A 26,994-nucleotide genomic window follows, 5' to 3' on the forward strand; every position below is an offset into this window, starting at 1 on the left:
GGGTGAATGCATTCCCCCAACCCACCATAACCTAGTATGCTAACTATAGGTTTATGGGTTATAGGGTCCCCCTTATACTATGACATTCGATTTATATTATTTTGCATTAACTTACTTCTTTATACTTTGGAATTAACCTTCTTTATTAAAGGGTGCACCTCTCTACCCTTACTATCTACGCATTCAATGGTTTCTCAAGCATCAATGGTACCCATGGTCAATAGAAGGGTGCCACATCCCTTGGGCCATGTGGTCTTACCCTCCCCATGTACCTGACCTCATTGGTTGACTACACGTTGGTTGAAAGGAATTCAAGGGTGGCGAACATTTGGTTATAGAGCGAGAGTTAACAATAAACCCTCAAACCCTAAGTGCATGAAAGCTTTAAGCCTTACCTCATTCTCATCATTGCATGTTACAACTCTGTGGGTTGCATTCCATGACTCTCTATGCCTTAGTTTTCTTTCTTTATGGTTGAGGTATGACTTCCTAGTGTTATAGGCTTAAGGAAATCGTTCTAGGTTTCATGGCGGTTCTCTGTGGTGACAACGCTAGTGATGCAGGGTTTTCATGTGCATCCTTCTTAGCTTGGTTCCTTGTGCCTGTGAGGTTTCAGTGTTTTATGACTTGCCAACATTTAAGGTAACTGTTGCTATTATTTTTTCTGTGAATTCGGTGATTTCTGTGTACTTTTTGTTATACGATCTTTGATAGATTTTGTGTTCTTCTCTGCAAGTTTACCTCTGGTATAGATTTGGAAAGGTCAGTGAATATCATACCATGGCCTTCACCCTTGCATGCGATGTTGTGGGTTAATTTACATTCGACCTTTTAGCAGTTTTTCATATGAATTTCATTTCTCAGTTTTCACTCAGCAAGCCTAATATGCCTATAGGTGACCTCTCCAATGAATGGTGGTCCTTAACCTCTTCAAAGGTATTCACTAGACTAATGGGTTCCTCTGTTGCTTAATTTGTTTTGCTTTCATAAAGGTATTTTTGATTCATTAACTGAAGGTTGTCGTATTGTCTCATGGCAGGTAAATTTTGACCCCTGTAGCGATTAGGGAAGACTTTCTCCTATAATCGTCGAGATAACTCTATGATGTGCTCTACTACAAGGTTTTTCCTAGAATCTCTAGTTCTCCTAATGGCTCCTGTCGTGGTTATGCTTACTACATTAAAAGATACTCTGCTTTGGTTGCCCTATTTCCTGAAATGGGTATAAGTTCAACCTTCATGGCTGCCATCACCCAGTGTTATTTCTTATAGTCTAGTATGTTTTTAAGGTATTTGTTTTTCTCTTAAAAATGTCTTCAGATTCCTGTAGGAAATTCGCTATATTGTAATTTATTTGGACATTTCTTTGTGCCTTCTGTTTGACAAGGACATCCCTCACCCTGTTGGGTTTATGAGGTTGATATATTTACTATTGTACCTTGAAGGCAATACTGCCTAAGTTATATGAACACTTTTATATATGTTTCACTTTTAAATGGTAACTGCCTTGGTTAATATAACTTGATTTGGGGTACTTCATTCTTCTGTGCATGAATTTTCTTGTATCATATGAAAAGTTGCTATTATTTGCTACTCTGTATATCTTCTTGCTACAGTTACAGTTTTTATTGCAATTATGTTTCATGGTTAATGAATAGTCATGTTCCATCATGATCGTTATGTGTTTTCCCCTTTTGTTTGTTTTCCTTTTTGTTGAAATTGGGAAGAGGCTCTAGAGTGTTCAACTCTTGAATGCCTCGGTTTAGTACTATAAATGATGTGATGGCATACTAAAATAGCTTGCGACATCTGCCTCCCTTCCATTCATCTATATACTCCATGATACTTGCTTTTCATGTGGGTTTATAGTAGTCCTTTTTCGAATGTGTTTTCATTTGGATTTACTTGATTGTTCTAGCATTCTCGGTTGACTTTATACATGTGGATTTCCATAGCTTTATTCAAATAGAATTTCATTCAACTTACTTTAAGTCCATTAGCCTCTTACATTGTTATTGGGAAATCTAGTGTCTATTCAGAGCTGCTAGTCCCACTAAGATGGGTAGCTATCTTAGAAACAAACAGATTAAAGTCACTTGTTTTTCCTTTATGAGAGAGATGGGAAAGAACAAGAGAGTACCAACCTCAGTCTTCCGCTTGGCTCCTTGCTTGTTTCCTTTCCCCTTTGACAGAATCTCGCCACTGCTTCCTTACTTGCCCAACTTCAAAGAACACCTGTAGATTCACAGCAGCATAATACCATCAAAGCATAGATATATTTCACTGTAAACAATATAGGATCATATATATATTGACCATACAAATGCATATATCAACACAATATTCAGAGATACAAAAGAATATGGAGGAAAACTCAAATAGATTTATTAGTAAAAGTAGTAGAAGAGAGGATTACAACCACTTGGTCTGACCCAGTGCCATCCTCCCAGCTTGAAAGCCCTCTTCACCTCACACAAAGCAAGATCACCCAACAATGTCTTCAAAGAGAAACCAGCAACACCTCTTTGAAAATTACCAAATTCCAACCTCTGGATATTTGGGATGAGGGATCCATTTATAGATATCTGCAGGGGGGTGAGTCAGCTTCTGGGATTTTGATTAGTGTCATCTCTCTGATAGTTCTTGGTTCCACTTGGAGATTTCATGATCTCTTACTTATCCTTGGGCGAACTCAGGGAGGCAAGTGTCAAATGAGCAGCCTCTAAAAGATTCTCAGGTTCTCCACTTAGCAAACTGCTTGTGCCATTTGTCTGCTCTCACTCATCACGCCCTACAGAAGGGATTTTCAGTAAGCATCACACCTTTTGCATGTGGCAGGTGAGATGCATTGCACCCTTTGCACTGGACAATCTATATGGTCCTGCTTTGACCAGTTCTGAGTGGTTTCTCATGGAAAAATTCTGGGAGATGATGTAATTAGCTGACCTTACTCCTTTAGGGTATGAAACAACACTTTTAGGGACTTAGAAGCCCTTGGTTTATGGACATATGTGATTGGGGTTGTAGTGCCCAAATATGTCTATAATAGTTTCCCCCTAAAGCATGAGGTCATAAATCTTTTGATGTTGGGTGAAATGCTTTATAATTAGGATTCGAGGTTTTTCACACTGGAAGGTGACCTGTAATAAGATATAATACAATACATTATCTTCATAATATTTTCATGATCTAGTTGAGGCGGGAATTCCCATGCTCAGCTTGATAAATTCATTTTCATGTACATAGGACAGACAATCATCTGTGTGTAGACTGATGGTTCTGGTAGAGCCATCATCCCTTAGTTTGCATGATTATCTGTGCAGCAATGATGCACATTTGAAGCTTTTATTTTCTTGAATATATCGCAGCCCGAATGGATGAAACTAGATCTGGGGTCTTCAAAACTCATCCAATCTTCGCCCGAAAGTACAAGTTGATCCATGTGAAAAGATGTTCTGATGTCGAACATGGAAGGAAATCCCCTTATTACCAGCCAATGATGTGAGCTATTAAGAGGAACGAGAGGAATCACTGATAATGATGATGACCGTCAAGGTACTGCAGTACAATTCATGTGGTGCGAATACATGAGTTGATGTCGAACACCATGTAAAATATTTTAGTCGAAGGCCATTAGTGTAAACCTGTCGCCCGAAGTGAGAAACTTGCCATTGAGGCATGCATGCTTCAAAGTACTGAAAGGGTTGTTCCTAGGTCGGCTTCTTGGATAATGAGCTGATGTCGACAAGAAGTGACTTGTCGTAGGAGGGCATTAATGGATCCCACATCTACGACAAGGAATGGAGAAAATGATTTTTTGGAGGTGAAAACGATCTAAGGATACAAGGTTCGCGGTGGCGGTCATGAAAGAATGAAGCGTGAAGGTATTGTAGCGGATGAGACACAAGCTTGGTAGGTGAATTCTCTAAGCGACTTCTCTTGAACATATCGGCGACACTGAAATGGATTGGTAGCGTTAACCCCAAAAGTGGATGGTACGGTGGAACAATGGTGATATGACCGGTGAATAGATTAACCCAACCCAACTCAGTCATGGTGATTGAGTGAAAGTGTCATGTTTAAGAGTGACCTGCTACCAATAAAGTTTCTTTGAGTTTTCTTCCCAATTTTCCCTAGTCATTTCTAACAAGTACCTCTTTATTTTTTGTCAATTTTGAGGAGGATAACATATGCTTGTTCTATAATTTGCCCTTCAAGGAAACCCGTTGCTATGTTTTAACGAGCCTAGCAACAGCAAAACTCGCTCTTGTCTGAATGGACAAGTTTGTCGCTATTGTTTTAATGAGTTTAACGACAGGGATAACTCGGTCCTTTTCAATTTTAGAGAGTCTAAAAAGAGACAGAAAGAAGACTCCAATATTCCTTTTTCGTAATATAATCCCTTAAGTCCGAAAAAGTATAAAACAATGCGAAAGGGATGACTTTTCCATAGTTTTAACGAGCCGAACAAGACAAACGCTCGATCTTTTTGTGTAATAATCCCTCAGGTCCAAAAAGATTAAAATCTAGAGGAGGGATAGCACTTCCAATCACTTTAATGAGCTGGAGAGGCCAATCACTTGGCAATATTTTCATATTTTACGAGTCAGATGAAAAGAGCTTAAAGGAGACTCGTTTTTTGAGGAACGAGTGATGTTTTCATATTTTTATAAATGCTTTATTTTATACCATTGCTTTTTTCATTATTTAAGTAAATATAAAATATAAATTCATTGATTTATTTTGAATTTAATTGATCACACTAGTGCTTTGCGATCATCAATAAGCCTATTCATTAATGGAGCCCTTTAAGGAGAGCATTCATTTGGTAAAGGTATCCACTTTGTCCTTGACACAATCTATATATGTATTTGAAAGTATTTAAGATCTTAGCATCAATTTTTTTTTGTCATTCAAAACAAATTTCATTAGATTTTCATGAAAGAATTGTTTACAAAGATAATGTCGAGAGTCCCCTCTCTCTCATTCTGACCATACTTGTTTAGACTGGGGACTAGAGGAAACCATAGAAGACATTTGACAACTATTATTTCTGAGAGGCATGGTAGCCTTAACATATTAGCAAAAAACAAAAAGATGACCGGAATTGATCGTAACATATCAAGGAGTGGGATTGGGGTCCATTACAAGGGGAGATGCAAAGTAGCTAGCACGATCATGCATATGGAAATCTGTGTGTTCCACCTGTGCTTTCAGGTTGCATAAGTGTTTGTTGGTGTGACGATGGTTATGGCGAAGGTTGTCTAATTGTTCCATAATTTCACATTGAATGTATTGGACGTCCTTAATATATTCCATGATCTTGTTGTGGTCTTCATACTAATGGTCCCTAAGAATGTCCATGTTGAGTTGAATATTCCGAAGCTGCTTAGCTATGGACTCCATGGTAGTAGGACCCACTATATGACCTCGAGAGCGAGTTGGAGAGATAGGTGTAGCTTTCGCTATTTCCAAACTAACCGAATTGTGTGAGGATGATCTATGACCTTGCTCGAGATACCCTACATGGAAGTGATGTTGCCTCCCTCCCCCCTTGGTGAGGTTAGCCTCGTTGGTGGGGCATGCTTAGAATGGCATGAAAGAATAGCCTAATGAAAGGGAGTGTCAGGTAAAAATCGTCATTGCACTTGCAATAACAAGAAAAATAGCTAAAAACATGAACATGATGCCCCAATTGAATACTTACCAATAAATAGAAGACATAATCGATAACATAAGGAGATCCTGTATTGGAAGAGTCCAAAGGATTGGGCGGGGAATTCAACCTCCATATCCCACTTAACCCACTTGAAATAGGAACACAACCCCATGAGCACGAGCGAATAGAAACAGTGACCTCTAGCCCTCACGGGCACCCAAAATACTATTATGGATGATCAAAGACTGGGGTAGCACCCTCCCACATAAAAGAACCAAAGGTAATTCATAGCAGTGAGGAGACAACGGGGCAAGCCTAGATATGCATAGACAGAGCCCCCCTATTATTATGATAAGCGAACGAAGTTACAGACACAAGAACCTTACACCACCCAGTAAGCATGAGTTCCTGGAAATTTTATTTCATTGTTGAGGGTTTGAAGGTGTGAAGATGATTTGACGCCCTCATCGTTTGAGTTCCTAGATCGCACGAACAAGCCAACAATCCATCTCTGACCCAAACCAAACGAACACATACATCCACAACACTGCTCAACCAAGGTTGTGACCTGAGTGAGATGTCATGGAACCTGTCACACACACATATGTTCTCCTCCCTACTAAAATTCATCACCCAATGGACAAGACAAGAGTATCAAGCTCACATGCCCAGTATTTAACTACAAAGTGTGTCAGAGTCTTAGCATTCACTTCTAATGAATGCAGGGTTGGCATATGATCCAGAGTTAAATGTGTGCGTGGAGGTGGGATGAGCCCCAATAGGCGCACATGTGATAGGTGTATGGCTCAAAGGTCACCCCATATGGGGGACATTATTATTATTATGGTTCTCGAGTTTTGAACTAGTGAATTTGAGTTAATGGTGATTTTTTAAATTATGTAATTATAACTGATTCTTCTAATGGTTGCAACTCCCTTATTTCCTTATTACAATTAGGAAAACTTTGATGTTTCCCATGTTTCCTTATTACACTTGATAGTGGAAGCTCATCTATAGATTGTTACAAAAACTTTGACTTCTACACCATATCTACATACAAATAAACTAATTAGAAACTTTCTTATAAATTGGAAAATTAGTAATTTTAAATTATTAATGAAATTCCTTTAATTATTTCTTATTTTATTTAATTTTATTATTTGAAAATTTAATTAATAATTTAGTTTGATTTTGATTACACATACTCTTATTTACTCTCATTTAATGAATTCTTCACCATTTTTAGTCCCCGTCCCTTCGGGGCAGTAGGACTATTGTAATCGATTTGTAGCATTTTCAATAATAGGCACAGAAACCAAGCAACAAACGGAATTCATTAACCTAAGTTTCAAGTTTATATTCCATAAATCACTTTTTTTTAACCAATACGAAATTTCTACCGCTATTTCGACCACTAAGAATTTTAAAGATCTTATTTGGCCTCATATCGAGGCCAGGATTTGGGCAAACTTAGGATAAATCTTCATTTAACTTATGGATTCAATGAGTTTCTGAAAATGGAAACTAATGCTAGCATTAATTAATAAACATTAAATATTTGTTATGTGGATACTTGGTAATGTTTGGTAATGTTTACTTAGTTAGTATATCACACGACACACCACCAAGTTAATATATCACATGACACACCACCAAATCAGGACATCAGGTGCACAGATGGCTCTGTGCATGTATTGGTGTGGTGTCAACCTAACCTCTGTTAAAGAGATGAATAGGAGGGTGCGACTATGATCTCCTTCTATTTCTTCTCCTTCGAACCTCTGTTAAGAGAGTTGAAATCACGTTCTATTTCTTCTTGTCCGGACCTCTGTTAACAGAGTTGAAATCACGCACAGCTGAAATCTCTAGTAATCAACAGCAGCGGGCCACTGAAATCTCTATTAATCAGCAATAGCGGGCCACTGAAAGTTTCTTTACATCCGAAATCTGAGAGGGAGCCCTGTAATGGATTGCGAGCCTAACCACACAACCCTTATCGTCCTCAAGCAAGGTCACTATCATGGTTCTTCTAAGCGCCACCATGCACAACGTTCCATACACACCCCGACCATGGTGGACTTCTCCAACCTGCAACCCCATGAAAGAAATAAAACTCAATTGTTGCAGGGGAATGGTAGAAGCTAAGCCCCCGCGGTGTCTATGAAATGGAAGTCTAATGTGCCTCCTACTTCATCGGCCTCTGTCACGTGGGTGAAATGGTCTAAATCGTGGAGTTGGAGGAGCGCTCGCTCGTCAAATATCTCTGAGGCTAACCTTGCAAGCGAGACCGTTAAGTCAGCCAGCGTGTCCACCAGCATGTCCACCAACAATTTCTTCGCCACCAGGTTCTCTACGATCAGGTGATTCTTCAACCTTCACCGCTTCAGTCGTCTTCTTCGAATGTTGCCCTCCCTTCCTGGTTTCCTCTTTCTGCTACCCTCAGTTCTGCTGCCCTTAGTTCCGATTCAGGTCAGGTCCAGGCTAGCTATTAGCAAGCAGGTCCAGCGCAAGGGTTCAAGGTGATTTGCCAGGTCTTCTCTGGCTTGTTGTGCACAATGCCTACTGTTCAGTCAAGGTGGCAGAGGCTTAGTCTTGTTGGGCTGAGCCAGGTGTTATCATGGAAGATGCACAAAGCCCTTATGAGCATGAAGCAGATATCATAGGTGAGGACCTGAATGGGATCAATTCAGAAACTGAGTCCAATGGACAAACAAATAAAAAGACCTCTCCCAATATTGCACAAACCATGAGGAGCTTGACAGTAGAACTTCAAAGCTGCAGAGCAGATAATGAAATGTTGATCAAATCTCAGGAAGAAAGGAGTGCCTCATCTCCTTGATGGCTTCATAAACCTAGTTGATGTATAGAGTGACTTTCAGATGCACATTTAAGGGTTACAACTAATGTTCTTGTTTTTGTAATTATTAGGCTCTCTTGTAAAAAATTTTACTGGCAGTAACTGGATTGAATTATCTTGAATTGATTTATACTTTGCTTGGATAGCAAATAATTCTAATGGAGTGAATTGTGTGTATTAGCTAATTTCATTGATGTGTGGATAGTTCTCTACAATGAACTGTGTATATTCAATTCTCTAAGGTCTGGTGAAAGTAGTCTTCAAATCCGATCTCATTGATACAACATAGCATGCCAAACTATGCTCTGACCATAACCTCATACGATGCATCCCCGAAATACAAGAAGCCAAGAAGTCGCTCCCACCACTCCTGCTATCAGCGCAAAGATGACGAGGAAGCCTGTAGCAGCGTTTCCCATCGGAAAATACACCACCCAGAAGGGGTTGGGTAACGGAATTCCCACGCCTACATGTCCACCATTACATTATTACCGGTATGCATACTATTAATTGCATCACATTTTGTGTAATTTGTAGACTAGATTACGTTGCGTAAATTGTAAAATAGATTATGCTACATTTCTCGATTGTAAAATACATCTGGTTTTTCTCAACACAATGAAAGTGAACAACTAAAACATTTTGTTGTAGTTCTTTTTTGGAAACATCGTTAAATAATGGCAAAAACCTAATTTTGCATCTTTGAAATGCAGCCTTCATTTTCAAAGATAATTCAGCAACAAATTTAGAAAAGATTCCATCAACATTATTGTTGGTAAGTGATTTTGTTACAAAGCTCACTATATTTGGTTCTTGTGAATATCTTTACACTAGTTAGTAGAAAAAGTAATAGATAAACTTTCAGTAATATTTGTTTTAATTAAATATTAACTATAATGATCAACACCCAACTGTAGAATGGTGTTTCTAGCTCTTCGATGGTTGATGTCAAATAGAGGCTTCAAGGTGATAGTACAGGTGAGAACAAGAGCACAAACTGGAAGTTCACTGAGATAATGGAACCAGTCCATTGTAAGTCTATTAGATTAACAGATACACTGCCAACAGGAAAGGAAAGTTCTCTTCTTATATATAGTAGTTTGAAACTACTGGTTTTCATGTTATCTCAATGCTCCCAATGTCATACTGCACCCTGCTTCTGTAAGAAACTCTATTGTCTGTTGAAGGACCAGTCTATTTGATCTATCTTCAGGTTGATCCTTCACCTTTCCTCAGTAATCATCCTCCATCACCCAATTGGGCTTTTAGTGAAGCTGAATTGATGATTACTGGTGTAGTCTCCTTTCCTAAGATTACTTTCCACAGATTTCAAAGCTTTTGTGCTTATGCTAAATTGCCAATTGCTGTGATTATTTCGATGGAACTTATGGGAGAGAGTGAATAATGTTGTGTCCTGGATTTCCATCTTTTGAATCCAGTAAACCCCTTTTCTTAATAGGCTTGTACCCCATTGAAAACATATTGATTCCTCCAAAGTAAAACACACCTATTCACATTTATCAACCAAACGAAACCAACTCTGAGGCCTTCCCAAAATTGATCTAGGTCTGTTTTTCCAAGGCTGGTAAACTCACATGGACTTTCTTTCTTATCAAAAACTCTCGCTCTACTGCATACAAAAGTACTATTATTGTTTGAGAGACACCATATCTTACAGTCTAGCAAAAAAAAAAAAAAAAAACAAGGCTTTAGATTGACAAATTTGTTCAAATCTCTTTTTGCCCCTGCTAAACATATTTAAGCTTTCTTAAAGGATATGAAGAACTGCTTGAAATGTGGGGGCAGAATTGAAACAAATTATGAAGGATTTCAAGATGACACAAACTTAAGGAAAAAAATATTTAACCTCTGTTCAGGTTTCCATGTTGGCTGTTACTCTAGAAAAGGCCTGTTTTACTTGAGAAACGACCAGCACTACTTGAGAAATGATCATTGTTGCTTAAGAAGCACCTGTTTCTTGTGTAAAACATTTCCATCAAGAAACATGAAATGGTTGCCAGAAATGGCTTTTCTGACACATTTCTCAGTTTGGACAGGTTTCAACCAGAAGTGACATAGCTGTCGTTTCTGGTAACAGAGCTATTTACAACATATTCACTTGGAAAATTAGGGAATACCTTAAAAGAATATGGTTTTGTGCTTTAAAATAGACTAGAAATCATTTGATATTGCATAAATTAGAGAGAAAACAGAGTATTTAAACAGATAAAATAGTGCCTATGAGAATTTGAAATGTAACTCGCAAAACTTACCGAATTTCAAGAATGATAAAGCATAGCCAACAAACTAAGAGACCATTATGCAAGTGACAAATAGTAGAATAATGTTTCTTTATGGTTGCCTAATGGAAAAGTTCAAGTGGGGACGTGATTGCAAATTTATTAGGAATTACAGGCAAGAATTGGTTACTAACTGTTTGCAACATTTTTACTAGAAAACATATGCAAGACTTTAACAGAGAATGGTGTTATGTAGATTATACCGTGCTCACCACAAAAGAATTCATCTTTCCAACAACTGTTTTCTCTTCCCACTGAAGAGTTTCTTATCAATGACTTTGCATGTGCCGTAAGGATCAGAGTTCCCTTGTAGGTTGAGATTCTTCTCCTATCAGACTCAATTTTCACAAACAAATCCATGCAACCAACCCTTTCACACATTCCCCTGCACGTGTGTATGTAATTCAGCCCAATTGCATAATGCATTTGAATAGCAATGCTGCACATAAGCTATGGATGTGGCAATGTAATGCTTTGAATCCATCTGGCAAGGTGCGTCTTCAACTTTGGTTTCACTTGCAGTAGTTGAATGCCTCTTCCATTGTCGATTTAAGTTCAATTAATCTTTCGAACATACTTTACAGGTTAAAGAAAATTATGTTCAACCACACATTTTGCAACCACCAAATAGCACCCTTATGAAAAATGATACCAGTGACAGAAGCCTAGAAGAGGTTGTCCCTTAGTTAGCTTCATCAAAGAATGATTCATATATAATGTCTGCTTGTGGTGCGAGAGCATCCTTGTTCAACATGGCAACATCTAAGGTGAGGAATTCTTCTGCTATCTACACATGCGGTTCTGTTGAATTCATGAGTTTCTATAGTGTAACATTATAAAGCATGTATTACATGAATAAAAGGGACCGTGAGCTCTATGCACTATGGTACAAAAGCACATAATCCAATGGTGCCACCTAAATACTTGAATGCCATCTTTGTTCCATTGGAAATCTAATAGTACCACTCGAATTCTCGAATGAATAGCCATCCCTGTTCCATTGGAATTGTTTTCGTTGTGCTGAGGAATAACCTCTGCTTGTTGCTGGTAGTCCTGCAGGATGGTTGGCAAATCCTGGCACTCCTGTACAATGTGCTGCAATAGCTTCTGGTGCAGCTTCTCTCTTTCCACCTCTAAATGCAGGTTAGATAGTTGATATTCTATAGGTCTAATTTCATTGATGTGTGCATGCAGAAGTGGCACTTTCTCAGCATCTAGTTCACATTTTGTTGTAGTTCTTTTTTGGAAACATCGTTATAAGTGATTATTAGCTATACTTATTTCATGTTATGTTCAGGCCGCTCTTTCAAAAGAATCAGTGCCAGTAACCTTAATTCAGAAGAACCAAAAAGTTGCAACCAACTTTGTTTGCACTATCAAAACAATGCAATGCCAATGCAATATCAACGTTGCAATGTATATCAATGTTGGAGCTCAGTAAATACTCTTTGTTCCGAGAATCCCTTATGCATGGGGCAGGTCGTTGCTGTGCATTACTATACAACTCTGATCATTTATTAAGTTCAATAATAGTGCTTTCGTATGAACTACACATTTTTAGTTTATTCAATTTCGGGTGCTTAGCCTCTGCACTATCAAAATGATGCAATGCCAATGCAATATCAATGCTACAATGTATATCAATGTTGGAGCTCAGCAAATACTCTTTGTTCTGAGAATCCCTTATGCATGGGGCAGGTCGTTGTTGTGCATTACTATACAACTCTGATCATTTATTAAGTTCAATAATAGTCATATGGGTGCAAGCATTCTACCACACTCAATGCAGGGACTTGCTGCCTCGCAACCTCCTTGTATTAAATAACAAATTTCATCATAAATTAAGTGACAATTAACTTATGGGAGTTTTCTCTTCGTTGAAATTAAGTGACAAGTTAACTTATGAGAGTTTTCTCTTCAAAATTTAATTGCTTCTTAGTTGTAAAATGTTGTACAACTTTATTTTAAATTTTTATTTTTATTTATTTATTTTCTTTTCATAAAATGTTTCAAAATCAAAATTTCTATATAATTAAGATTTATTTTTTAAGATATAATATTTGAATTTTTTTTATGTTGATTCATGTTTTATTGATTTAGTTTTTATCTTATTATGAAGTTTTCCTGTTTGGATTTTTTTTTTTATCATTTTCTATTTTATTTAGCTTTTATAAAAGTCAAGCTTTTGAAAAGTGAACCAAAGCAAATATATGAATGAAAAAAATTATATAATTTAAAAATTGCTGGAAATTCCTTGTTTTAGAGGTGGCACTCACCTGTTTCTTGTGTTAACTCCCTTGTAATAGTGACAACACCCATGACACTTTATTAAAAGTGAGTATTGTATTTTTGTTGAAATCTATGTTTTACATGTTGCAAATTATATTATTGTTGTGAGGTTTTTGATATCTATTTATAAGTTGGTAGTCATAAAGGCCTATTATGTTCTACCTTTTTCTTTCACTACCTACTTTTGATTATTCAATTTCTCATAATTTGATAACTTAACTTAAGATATCAAAATGATATATTCAAATAAAAAAAAACTATCAAAAATATGATTATAAGTTTAAAATTTTAAAAATTTTATAATTTTTTCATAAAACTATACCATACACCAATTCTTAAAATTATGCCAATTTTTTTACATGAAACCTGGAAAAACTAGGGAAGTAAAGTGGATAATGAACTTGGAAACTAACCCACTAAAATGGCCCAGAAGCTCAGCAAACAAACCACGGAGGCTCAAGCTCCCAACCACGAGGTTGATTCGCAGAAGATTCTGATGTTAGATCACTAACCTGCCAATTCCTTCAGTGGTTTTGAAAAGCCTACCCACTCGCCTACCTACTCGTGTTACTCGATCGATCTGAGGGAATCGAGCAGATTTTATATCCAATTATACAAGTTATGGTTGTGCATTTTGAATATCACCATTTTTTGCTACTTTGTTGTACATAGAAATGATTAGCATTGCACGTATTATCACTCCACCTTAAAGGTGTATAAAATATTTATGGTTTTTTTACTCATTAAAGTTGCAAAAGATATTTGTTTCAATTTGATGAAAAAAGTAATCTTTGCCAATTAAATTAGGTGATGTATCTGACATCAAGGGAAAATCTCAAATGAATTCTTGGTGTTAGATTGCAAGTGAGGTTTTGGCAGTTGAGTGTGACAGGCTCGGACTTCTCGTTACACAGACGAAAGGATATGATAGTCAGCAATATGGCAATCTATAAAGGGAAAGAGTGGAAGTAATGAGCGGAAGATACATACCCATAACATAAAATGGCTAAGCTGTGGTTATATGTGTTTATTTTATAGTGTTTCCACAAATCTTTGTGAACTCTCTGGGCAATGCCCAAGCTTACGTAAACATATACTAGATAACCAAGTATGGTATAGATCCTGTGTTTGGAAACTCTGCAGACCTGGGAGCATGAAGTAATCAGTCTATGAAACACATGTTTAGGCAACAGGTTATCATGCCTTATGGGGCAATTTACAGTGTTTGTTCATTTCATTCCTCTCAATATTGATCTAGATAGAACATAGGAATAATTGGGTGAAGCATATAATAAATTACAATAATGCACAACCCAACTGGAAAAAGCACAAGCACAGACCATGGTAGAGCAAAAGCACAAGAAACTGCCTCAATGTTTCAAAATGACCCAATTTAAAAGACACCATGCTTCCTTATATCCTTCATAGCACCAAACTATAATCTCTATGCCTTAGACCGAACTGTGTGCTTCTGCTATAGACTGTAGCATTTAGAACAAACTTGTATCTTTACTAGTCACTGTAACTGTGATCCAAACTTCTTTCTATTCCTTGTCACTACAACTGTGTCTAGCCCTAAAGCTCTTCGTTGCTCCTTCATCCCTATCTGAGTTCCTTTGACATCCGAACTTCTGAAGTATCTGAACTTACTGACTGTAATCCTATCTGAATTTCAGAGAGATATCCAAATTTATGACTGGAAATGTGAAGATCATACTTGCATATATATAGTTGTTCGTCTACATAAATAAGCCAACATGATCTATTGAGGGCATGTGTCTTCAAAATAAGTTAGCCGACATGAGTTTCACTTCAACTTGAGGCCGACTAAAGGAGAAACATGTGCTTGTCTTGTAGGGTAATTAGACAATCCTATAGACTTAAATACATTTGTAACATGCCCAAGAAGGGCTCTCCCTTACAGTGTTTATATGAGAGCTCAGATTGGTATGGAAGTCCTTCCACAAATCACAAGAGATGTCATACAATCCCTATTGGTGAAGTAACCCAACAATGCAAGATATATGCCAATGAGAAGGTATGACTGTAGATTGCTTATTATGTCCCTGTTAGGTGTTTATATCACTGCTGTAGGTGATATATCAGATCTAAACAATCCTCCAAAATTCACTGCAATCCTTCAAACAAGAATCCCTATAAATTAGATTTATTTCTTTATGAATTTTAGAGACTCTAGAATCCAATTTTTACCATTGCTTTATTAATGATCAGATTTAATGATGCATATATCAGACTTCTAATTTAACATAAAAGTCCTTCAAAAACTGTAAGGAAAGCCAAGCAATGCAAGCCCAATAATGCAAATGATAAATCTAGGCTATCCTCAAGGCAAAGGGAAGAGATTTATGCGAATAATGATTTTAAGAACACCACTGTAGAGTGAAATCAAACCTCTACAAACTTATATCATATCCTAGAAGCAGTATATTAGACCTCCCAGAATCACAAGCAAGTTAGAAAATCAAGGCACAAAAGGTATCACCAGGATGCTAGGAATACTGCCAATAACAAAATCCAAGCTTATGTGCTAGAAACAATGTAAAGATGCCACTGCATAATCACTGCAAGGAAAGATCAAAATGTTGCAAACTTGTATCAGAGTTCTGCAATGATAATGTTAGTCTTTTAATAGATTCAATCAGTCATCAAAATTACGTAAGGTGACAACCAAACATTTGTGACAAGTAGAGACATGACCTTCAGAATTGAAGTCTCTTTAAAGTGATATTAACTGAGTGTTTCCTTGTTAATAAAGTTGCTTCTTGATCAGCTTTTGTACAAACCACAGAGTAAAAGTGGCAACATAAAGCTCTTCTAAATATTAGCTTACAAAGAAGTAGCCAAAGGGCCACCAAAAGAACAATACTTGATATCCTGAAAATACAAGCAACAGTTGCTTAAAGAACTTATTATACACACCATATAATATTGCAAAAACAAGTTCCAGCAGTTGACCTCTCTATCATGCAACATGCCTAAGAAAATTCAGAAACATAAGCCTAAACGCAATGTCGGGTCATGATTTTCTTGTTTAATTGCTGACACAAAGTGGAAAGGTTAGAAAGGACACGAAATATAATTAATAACAAGGCTTGGCAAACTTCAATTTTGAGACCAAAAAGCAACTAAAACCATTTAATAGTACCAGGTTAAATTTTACAAGGTTTAAACTTTATAAGAATGACAGACTTTCTTCTTTTTCCAAAAAGCTATAATACTCACAGCAATGGTTGGACCCGAACCCTACAAATGGCAGTGAGTTGGTAATTGATGGAAAGTAAAGTGGATGATAGGCACACAAGTAGCATTCAAAGGCACTCTTTATGACTAAACACACTTACTGTAATAGGTATAGAGATAAAGTACATAATCCTAGCTCATTACATAGGTTAAGCTTAGTTAGCTTCATTACCTTGGATTCATAGAACCAGGCTACCAGTAACACGGACAAGATATAAGTGTTTTTCAGATATAAGAGAGCTTTGATCCACAAGAAACTGCCTCAATGTTTCAAAATGACCCAATTTAAAAGACACCAAAGAAAAATCCATACCTTTTCCACCCATGCCTCCTTATATCCTACAATGTAAGGATGTTTAATGCGTGAAATGAAAGCCATCTGCAACCAACAAGAAGAGACATGACCTTCAGAATTGAATTCTCTTTAAAGTGAGATTAACTGAGTGTTTCCTTGTTAACAAAGTTGCTTCTTGATGAGGTTTTGTACAAACCACAGAGGAAAAGTGGCAACATAAAGCTCTTCTAAATATTAGCTTACAAAGAAGTAGCCAAAGGGCCACCAAAAGAACAATACTTGATATCCTGAAAATAAAAGCAACAGTTGCTTAAAGAAGTTATTATACACACCATATAATACTGCAAAAACAAGTTCCAACAGTTGACCTCTCTATCATGCAACATGCCTAAGAAAATTCAGAAACATAAGCCTAAACGCAATGTCGGGTCATGATTTTCTTGTTTAATTGCTGACACAAAGTGGAAAGGTTAGAAAAGACACAAAATATAATTAATAATAAGGCTTGGCAAACTTCAATTTTCACACCAAGAAGCAACTAAAACCAATATTTCAAAATTAGCAGGAGTAAAAACATAAAGGAAAGAAGGTTGAACAAAATTATTACTGTCTAAAATACAAGTTCTAATTAAAATTGGATCACTTTCAATGAGATGGAAGTTTAATAGTACCAGGTTAAATTTTACAAGGGTTAAACTTTATAGGAATGACAGACTTTCTTCTTTTTCCAAAAAGCTATAATACTCACAGCAATGGTTGGACCGGAACCCTACAGAAGGCAGTGAGTTGGTAATTGATGGAAAGTAAAGTGCATGACAGGCACACAAGTAGCATTCAAAGGCACTCTTTATGACTTGCACATTGGTTGAGTTGAAGGAAATCATGTCCACCCATTAAGTACTATGATGAATAAAGAGCAGTATTCAAGCCTAATTACTTATATTGCTCAGATCTTAGCTATAGAGAATTCCATAATATGTACAGGTATGAACACGTGGCCGTAAACAGGTGTAAATGACTAAACACAATTACTGTAATAGGTATAGATATAAAGTACATAAGGTTAGCTCATTACATAGGTTAAGCTTAGTTAGCTTCATTACCTTGGATTCATAGAACCAGGCGGCCAGTAACACAGACAAGATATACGTGTTTTTCAGATATAAGAGAGCTTTGATCTTGCATTAAAACACTTTCGAAAAGGTAATGTGGCTATCTAAGCTATGAAAATGGCCAATGGTTAATATACTCTTGCTTCTCCTGCTTTTTTGTCGAATCAATTAATTAACTACTAAGTCGTTGAAGCAAATGATGACTATATGCTTGTGATTTCTTGTTTACCTATCCCTTATGGTTTCAGCTACAGGAATCAAAACGAAAACATGCAACTGTAACAAGGGAATTTTACCATGACCCTCACAACATGATATCTCAACAATGCAACAATCAAGTCATTGCTACCATTCACCTTGTTTGTCTTTTGATAGTGCAAACAAAGTTGCTGCCAGTAAAACATCTTTACAAGAGAGCCTAATTATTACAAGAACAAGAACATTAGTTGTAACCCTTAGATGTGCTTCTGAAAGTGACTATAGTGACTATATACATCAACTGTGTTTATGAAGCCATCTAGGAGATGAGGTACTCCTAGAGTGTGCTTGAGATTAGAGAGAAACACACCATGAAAACTGAAAAAGTCAAATCCTACAGAGGGTAAAATATGTCAATCTGTACAGACAATGACATCCGAACTATCCAACAGAAAGCTGCTATGTACGTGGAAATCTTGTAAATTGTATGTAACATCAGCAACGTCTTCTAGATATTTTTCATATGTCAGACCTGTTAAAGATGGACAAAGTTCTAGCAGCAAACTGTCTTTTAGAATGCACTTGTACTGAACATTTGCCTCTGTTTGGATAATGCAATGCAATTGTAAACTGTGTCGATATGTGGTTAACTTTCTGCATGTGGAACAATTAAGTTGATCCATGAAAACTGTTCCAAATGTATCCGCGGGCAGAGAGCAATTGTTGCAGATTGTAACAAAAGGTTCTGCATGTATATTTGCTATCGTCAACATTCCTTTAACATGGTCCATGTTTCAGTACAGTTTTAGCGTTAGATCTTGTAATAAAAATGCTAGGAGGACGTTAAATGAACGAGAATAATTTAGGAGAACAACAAATAAAGAATTATAATTTATATTTTGTGCACTATGAAAGAACTTTTGTTGTTGACACAGTTAGTTTACTCAGGTCTGCACGTACTCTGTTCGAAGTGACGGCTGTAATGAAGGTGGATTTGCAAGTGCGTAGTGATCCATGTTCTTTTCCTCTGGAAAGATTTCGAAACAGCGTCATTGGTGCTTCTTGTTTCGAAATTTGTTTTTATATGGATTTGAAAATTTCTTGAAATTACTGAAAAGATAAACCTGATTTTCAAAATGTACTAGTGTTAAATGTAATTGCTTTTAAGTAAATGTTAAAAAGTATAAATTATTTAAATGTTGAAAAGTATAAATAATTGAATTTGTATATATCGTAGCTTTGTCTTTTTGAGATGGGCCATCCTTGATATTTAGCACAAATTGTCCGCTTATTTTTTTTGCAACTGTTAGAAGACCAGCTATTGTGCCGATTGCGAATGCAGTTGTTGTGCTTGTGAGTTGGCTAATAGTGGTTGTCGGTACAAATGTGTATTGGGTATAGATGGCTGGAAGTGTTTCTACGATGCTTTTCTCATGTAGAACAAGTATGCACGTACAGTCTCCATGGTCATAAATTGTTTTAGGAGAGATCTTGAAATCTCTAATACAAATTCCCTGGCCAACTACAAGTTTGTCTTCAATAGTAGCAATGAGGTTATGTGGCACATTCAGTGTAATTGCCATATTCCCTTTTCTATCCACTAGGTCAGCACGTAACAATTGAATTCCGTGTACTTGATCGACCATTGTTTTGTATATTACAAGAATCTGACCGTGAAAGATTGTTCCCAGTTTCAGGCTTTTCAACTCCTGTATTGTGATCAGTTTGCATAGTTGATGCTTAGCTCTTATTTCAGATTCATTTTCCTGTTTCTGCCTGTAGAACAATATTAAAAGAATCTGAATTAACATTATGTTTGTACTATAAAACTTGTAAGAATAGATTTAAAGGTTATTTAGTTACTTTTTATTAGTTTCTGAGACGTTGCAAGTCTCTGAGAGAGAGCAAGCCTCTGGAGCAGTAACCTCTTTGTGTTGTCTTTTCATATTAGTTATCTGTACAACACGAGTACAAGCTATTAGGTTTACAAGCAAAATGTGTTCTATGTAATAATAAATCTGTGCATAATGTTATTCTATGTGTGGTTACATACCTAGATTAGTTTGCACAGAGTGTTGCAAGGAAGCTACAAGAAATAGACTTTTAGTATGGCCATTGGAGATTGATATTGCTCGCATAACAGCGAATTTGTTCGAATATGAAGTTTAGCAAATTGTAGAGAAACTTGTATATCAATGCTACATTGATTTTGCTACAGGCTAAAACTGGTTTGTACTAAGGGTCGTTAGAGCTGTAGTAGCGCATAGAATATGCTGTGATCAGACCAATATGCCCATGTTACATTTATTTCACACTGTTTTATAGGCAAAGTTGTCCAGATATGGTCTATTATTGTTTTTCGGTGCGGAGATAGTTTGCTTGTTATTTCATGTAAGTTTTCCATTTCCATAAATTGTACAAAGAGTTTGCTACGAGTTGTTTCTTGTTGTATGTCAATGTTGAAATCACCAATAACTAAAAAAACACAATTAGTATATGTAGTTTGCGATTTTTCTTCCTTAATTATTTTCATTATTGTGGATACTTGTTCAAATGGTGCTGCATAAATGTTCATTAAAAAAATATGCCGTTGAAAGTACCTGTCAATTAGGGTAAGCTCAATTTTGTTTTTGCAAAATGTCTTTGTTGCTTTAATAGATATTTTTTTGTTTATGCAAGTAAGAATTCCATGTGTAGAATGTGCAATGGCAAAATTGAATGATAAGAATTCTTTGTCTATTGGTCGAGTGTACAAATGAGTTTCTTGAAAACAGAGAATCATATTGTCCATTAAGTCATTGTGATGAATCACGTCACTAAGATGTGCATGTAGACTACGTGTTTTTAGGCTTGTAATTGATAAAACATCCTTGTTAGCAGATTTCTTCTTTGCGAATTCTAGTTTCCATGCACCAATTGTTTCTAGCCATGCCATCTCATTGATTATCTTGTTTTTGACATGGAAGTTTTGTTGTGTCAATTTGTTAATCAAGTATAGTGAGTCGATAGTTCTAACACGTGACAATGTAGTGTAGACTAGACCATGTTTTGTGACACCAGTTGGGTCAAATGCAAGTTGATCTAATGTCAACCCTTGTGTTCGGTGTATTGTTCACGCACAGGCTAATTGGATTGGAAATTGTTTTCGAATTGTAATTTGTAATTTGTTACGAGAAATTGCTAGCGATTTTGCAATTTGAAAGATTGGTGTCCAATTTGGCAATATATTTATGTTGTATAGTTGTTTGAATTTGCTTCTTTGTTGTTTCCCAATTTCTGGGTCTGAAAATTCTATCCAGACAACGTCAGGGCTGTTGTTATTAGATGAATAAGATTTGAAAATCCCTTCAGCAACATTAACCAATCCATCGTTTGTATTGTAGTTTCCTACATATAGTTCAACTAACATGTTCTTTTTAACTGTAATTGTTGATGGCAATGAGATTGCTTTATCAAAAGCAAAATAACTCGATCCAGGAATCTTGTAATTGTCAATTGCAACGAGCATTATTTGTTCCCCCTTTGTTAGTGAAAGCATTTTCACATTGTGAATATGGACATCTTTGTTTCGATAGAAAATGTATGAGAAAACTGGGCTTAAAGGTGGGATCCTATAGCAGTTATTGTTTACATAAGCAATATCTTGATTTGTTTGCATGTTTAATCTCATCCTATTTAGTACATCAATGAACAATGGGTCTTTTTGGCACATTGTTGTGTGCAATTGATAACATTTTATTTTCTCTGGCCAGAAGTCGTATTGAATTGTGCTCTTGTTGATTTTTGGGTTTTCAAAGATCAGAGAGTCTCTAACTGGGTTTGCCTGGTAAAGATCACTGGAGAATATCATGTCAACATTACCAAAGTATGAAGTTGGTGTGTGTAAGATTTGTCATAGTCGCTTATCAATTTGATATAGTGTTGTTGCACCAACGAGCGATGCCTCATCTATGAGAAGTACACACAATTGTTGGAAATGCTTTGATAATGTGTCCAACTTTTCATTGTTTAGTGAGGGGCAATCTGCTTTGTTAAAGGGAAAATAGAATGCAGAATGCAATGTCACACCACTAGCATTAAAGGCAGCTTCGCCCGTGTATGTAGTGATTATTCCTATTAGTTGTGACGGGCTATAAGGCAATGCCACATTGTGTATACATACTAAGGATTGGAAGATTGCCTTGGTTGTGTGTGTCTTTCTTGTTCCTGCACCTCCTGTTAATAACAAATAGATCAGCTCATCTGGTCTGTACAATTTTCTTGTTATAACATCAGTAACTATGCTTGCTTGTTCTGTGTTTAATTGTCGCATTAATTCATAGTACTCTACGTCTTCAAGTATATGTGGTTGTTTGATGATTTCATATGGCCTTGTGGATAGTAGAGCAAACTTCTTCGTATCTTGCAAATGTTCCAAGTCATTTTGGAAGTTGTAGTTTTCATATTTGTCATCTATCGATTTGTTAAATGTTATAGTTTCTGTTTCATTTGATTTCAAACTATCTATGTCGAATATTTGTTCAGTTTCTGTTTCTACTGTGTGCATTGCGTCATCTATGTCACCCCATGGAGTTGTTGTAGCGAATTTGAACTTTTGTTAATTTTTCTTGACTATTTCTTTGAATGCAAGATATGCAGATTGCCAACTTGTGTGATGTTGCTTAATTGCAGTTTCACTTCCTCAATAGGGATAGTATAACATTAATTGCTCTCTACAGTGATTTTCAATGTCCTTGTATTTGTTATATCTAACAGATCGAATGACATATATTCTACTTGATTTTATGTGTTCTTATCCTTTCTTTGTATAACTAGATGCAAATTCTGCTAAGCATACATGTTCAATAGCGATAGGTCAAAGAACATAGTAGTCAATAATTGATGGGCACATTATGTCTTCTGAGTCATCTGCTTCCTTTCGCAGGTCTTTTTTTCTTTTAAGAACAAATTCACGATCATCGACAGGAGATGTGTTAATGAATACACACTTTCGTGAACTACAGTTTAGTGGAAGTGATAACACAATATGCACTGCTTGTTTTGCAGACATTTGTTTCAAGTTGACCAAAGCTTTCCCTAAAGAACTAATGGTATTTAGGATATCAGATTTTGTTTTCACATGATTGTCGCTTATGCTTTTAAATGTTCTTGTGAGTGTTTTATCTTCTTTTGTCATATAGGAACTGCAATACATTGCAGCTGCATATGAGTCAAGTACAAATTGGGAATCAGTGTTTGCAATCCAAATTCCTGGAATATGTTTTGCGAAGTTATTTGTCCAGGTGTCAACTGGTTTTCTTTGCAATAAGAGCGTTGTTCGATTTAGTGTACACTGGATAGCATGTATGTATTCATTGTGTACTAGTCCAAGGTTGGCCAAAAAGCTATCAAATGTATCATTTTCACTGTATCTTGTGTTGTTTATTGTTTCGAAGATTAGCTTTGCATGTGCTTTTGTTTTATCACTATCGAATTCAAGAGGCTCAAGTATTTTTGTTGCTTTCATCGGTGGTATTGGGAAATTAAATCTGCAATTAGAATTTGCACGCTTCCTACAACTTTTTGTGTGACAATGGTGTTGTAGAACTCTAAGTTCACTTGCAAGTAAGAGTGAATTAGTTGACAAGTAATTGTCAACGAATTGTTCGACTTCAATATTTGTATTTTGACCGTAGATTGGTGCAGATTTTATCCAAAGTAAACCATGTTCATGTTCACTGCCTCGATTTTGGAATTCAGTTACATAGAAGTGGTCAGTGAGCTCTCCATAATACTTGTGATCATGATATATCAATTGATGTAGTGCATCCCTCCTAGATCTATAGTAACGTACACAAGTAACAGGGTCGTTTCTTATTAATGAGCTAGGTTCATTTTCATCAAGTTCATTTGTATTTGGTCTTCTAGTGTTTTGTTTTATGTCTCTCAATGCATGCATTAAAGGATCCCAAAGATGCTTTGCACTGCTAAAGTAGACAAAGAAAGTGGGCGGCCCTAGTTGTCGTATCATTGCATAAAGTTTGTTCTGTATTCGCTGGTGGTAGTCAGGTGAGGTACGAATTGTTTTTAGGTCCATGTACCCAATGTCAGAATTTAAAATACGATCTAGGTTTGGTTTTGACTTAACATCTTTTGCAACTAGTTTTCTACCTTTTAACTGCCCTTTTCTAATTCTAATCCACATTGTATTCAAGACATTATTTATGATAATGCGAATTTCTTTATAAAACAGGTTTATAGTATGATAAGAAAAATCGTGGCTTTTATGCAGCACTTCCTAGTGACAAATCTTTTGATATGTAAAGTTTTTGGAGATGTCAGCTAGGCATTTGTTGCCATAGAAAAGCGATGGGAAACTCATTTATTCTGAGTACTTATCTTTGAAGATTCCTAATGGCATGTATCCAGCAGCAGGTGCAATGTTAATTTGTTTATTTACAAGGTCATGGACAGTGTGTGCATCAATGAATCCATGGACCAATGTTTTTGTCGTTGGTTCATCATTGTCTTGGTTATCGTGTTCGCTATCTTCAGCTTCACTTGAACTTTAATATGCCTCTTGGTTCTGTAGGAATGCCTCTTTCCAATTGTCATTTATGGTAGTGTTCTCGAGCTTGTAAAGCATCCTTTTGCATAATTGTTTTAATGCTTTCATCACTTTGTGAACTCAAACTCAACCAAATGCATAAGCACTTTTGAATCTTAAACTCTTTTTTAGAACAATGGCAACCATGTTAGTGTCCTTTATAGCTCGAGGCAATGTAGATTGAATTCTGGAAATGTTAGTGGGGACATTGATGACTCCTCCAGTTAAGCCTAGTTGCGGCTTCTTATGTCGATGGCCCATTTCTTTTATTTGCAAGAAGGGAAATCTTAATGCAACTAGTCTTTCTTCTAGTTCAGTGAGTTGTGTGAGTGTTCTAGTGGCATTGTTTCTTCTTATCTGTTCAGGAACTGCATATTTAGCAATTGTTTCATGTTCAATTGCTTTTTTGCAGTGTTTACAAATGTAGCAATTTTCGACACGAGATTTAACATTCTCGAAACTAGTTGATAGTTTCCTAATCTTATTTTGTTTTGCTTGACTTTCTTGTTTCACAAAGCAAATGTCTCTTTTGAAAAAGGTTGTTTCACATGATGAACAATTGAAAATAGGTGTGTCAGTTACTTGTCTTTGATATATTTGATCAAACTTTGATAATTCTGTTAATTTGTTCATTGATCTTGATTAAATCGATAGGCCTTATTTTCTTGATTTCTTTGATTGTGGTGAAAGATCCTTTGATCTTGTTGCAAATGGATTGTAGTCCATGTTTTCTATGACTATTTCTTGTTTCATTGTTGTTGTGTTGAATGCAAGTCTTATTTTCTGCGTTTTTGTTTTTTCCGAATAATTCCTTTTAGCAAACGCAAAGATAAAATTTTTGTCTCTTTTCCTAATGGACAAGGAATTACAATTTTGTTTGTGCGTTGTTTCTAATATGTTTTTTCAAGTTTCTAAGTGATCAATATCTCAATGTCTCAGATTTTCCTGATTTCTTTGATTGTGCTGAAAGATCCGTTGATCTTGTTGCAAATGGATTGTAGTCCATGTTTTCTATGACTATTTCTTGTTTCATTGTTGTTGCGTTGAATGCAAGTCTTATTTTATGTGTTTTCAATTTTTTCCGAATAATGCCTTTAAGCGAATGCAAAGATAAACTTTTTCACTAGTTGTCTAATGGACAAGAAGTTACAATTTATGTTTGTGCATTTCTTCTAATATGTTTTTTCAACTTTCTAAGTGATTGAAATCTCGGTGTGTCACTAACATCTTCTGTGTGCGATGTGTCACAAACATCTTCTGTGTTTTCTAGAACTACTTGTTGTTCCATTGTACTTTTGTTATATTGGATGCCTATCTTTTGCCTTTTCAAATTTTTCTGAGCAATGTTCTTAAGCACATGCAAAGATAAACTTCTCTTGTGCTTGTTTAAATGACAATCACTAACATCTTCTATGTTTTCTAGAACGACTTCTTGTTTCATTGTAATTTTGTTATACTCAATGCCTATTTTTTGTCTTTTCAGATTGTTCGAAGCAATGTCCTTAAGCACATGCAAAGATACACTTCTCTTGTGCTTGTTTAAGTGACAAGATGGTTTTAATTTAGCTTCCATAGATTAACATTTTGTTTCAGGTTGTGGTTCAATATTGTTCTTTGAGGTATCGGTTTGTTGTTGGAAGGTACAATCAATTGTAGGCTGCCTACGAACCAAAGGCTCGAAATGCCCATTTAGAGGATCCTCATCATGGAATAATATGTCACGAGTATTTGTTGTAACACTTGAATTGAAGTGAAAATACACTCTCATCTTTGTTTTGGACCAAACCCTAATTGGAATTTTCAACCAGTTTGACAACCAATGGATACAAAAAATATCTCCCCATAGACCTCTAGATGCTAGGGGTATATTGTTTGAGGCAGATCTATCCATTTTGTCTAAACAGATTTAACGATTGCTAATGTTATGCATTTCTTTAAGTGAGGCTTCATGTAGTTCATGTTCATAAGACAAAATTGCCTCACTATCTTTTTTTTCGAGACAGTCTCTAAAATATTCTGTTGTTCCTTTCCTTAGCTCTACTGATGTGTATCAGAAATCTAGCAAAAGTTCTAAACTATCAAATAAACAGTCTCCAATTAGATATGAGAAATTGTCCACACGAAATAAGTGATGCTTTTGCAATACTAATTGCAAATTGTGTTTCTCAGACATAGGAGACATGATGACGACTAAGTGTTTGATGCAATATTATGTTTAGTGATGCAATGCAATTACAAGTCACAGAATCATAATAGCAAGTTGAACAATGAAAATGAATATAGAACAGGAAGTGATTGTCTGTACCTTTGGTACTGCAAATGTCTACTGAGTTGCTCAGACTGCTTATGTCAGTTAGCATCCAATGCACAGTTTTGATACCAATGTTCAAAATATGACTGCCAAGATAAAAAAGAACATATAAAAGTCATGGTACATA

General features: G+C 36.1%; 2 long non-coding RNA genes across 2 annotated transcripts; one reads left to right on the forward strand and one right to left on the reverse strand.

The window, feature by feature from the left end:
- Positions 1–386: 386 nt before the first annotated feature.
- On the forward strand, positions 387–23,335 carry LOC149203182 (uncharacterized). The gene is made up of 4 exons (XR_016253605.1): positions 387–642; positions 737–936; positions 1,040–1,121; positions 22,895–23,335. It is a non-coding gene; the product is annotated as an uncharacterized LOC149203182 (long non-coding RNA).
- LOC149203183 (uncharacterized) lies at positions 15,658–26,994 on the reverse strand. Its single transcript, XR_016253606.1, has 3 exons — positions 26,862–26,994; positions 16,679–16,744; positions 15,658–15,999 (listed from the first exon to the last, which is right to left on the reverse strand). It is a non-coding gene; the product is annotated as an uncharacterized LOC149203183 (long non-coding RNA).

This window comes from Pinus tabuliformis, chromosome 2_1 (assembly GCF_031772625.1).
Source record: "Pinus tabuliformis cultivar Carrire ecotype Pingquan chromosome 2_1, CPIR1, whole genome shotgun sequence".
Lineage (NCBI taxonomy): Eukaryota > Viridiplantae > Streptophyta > Pinopsida > Pinales > Pinaceae > Pinus > Pinus tabuliformis.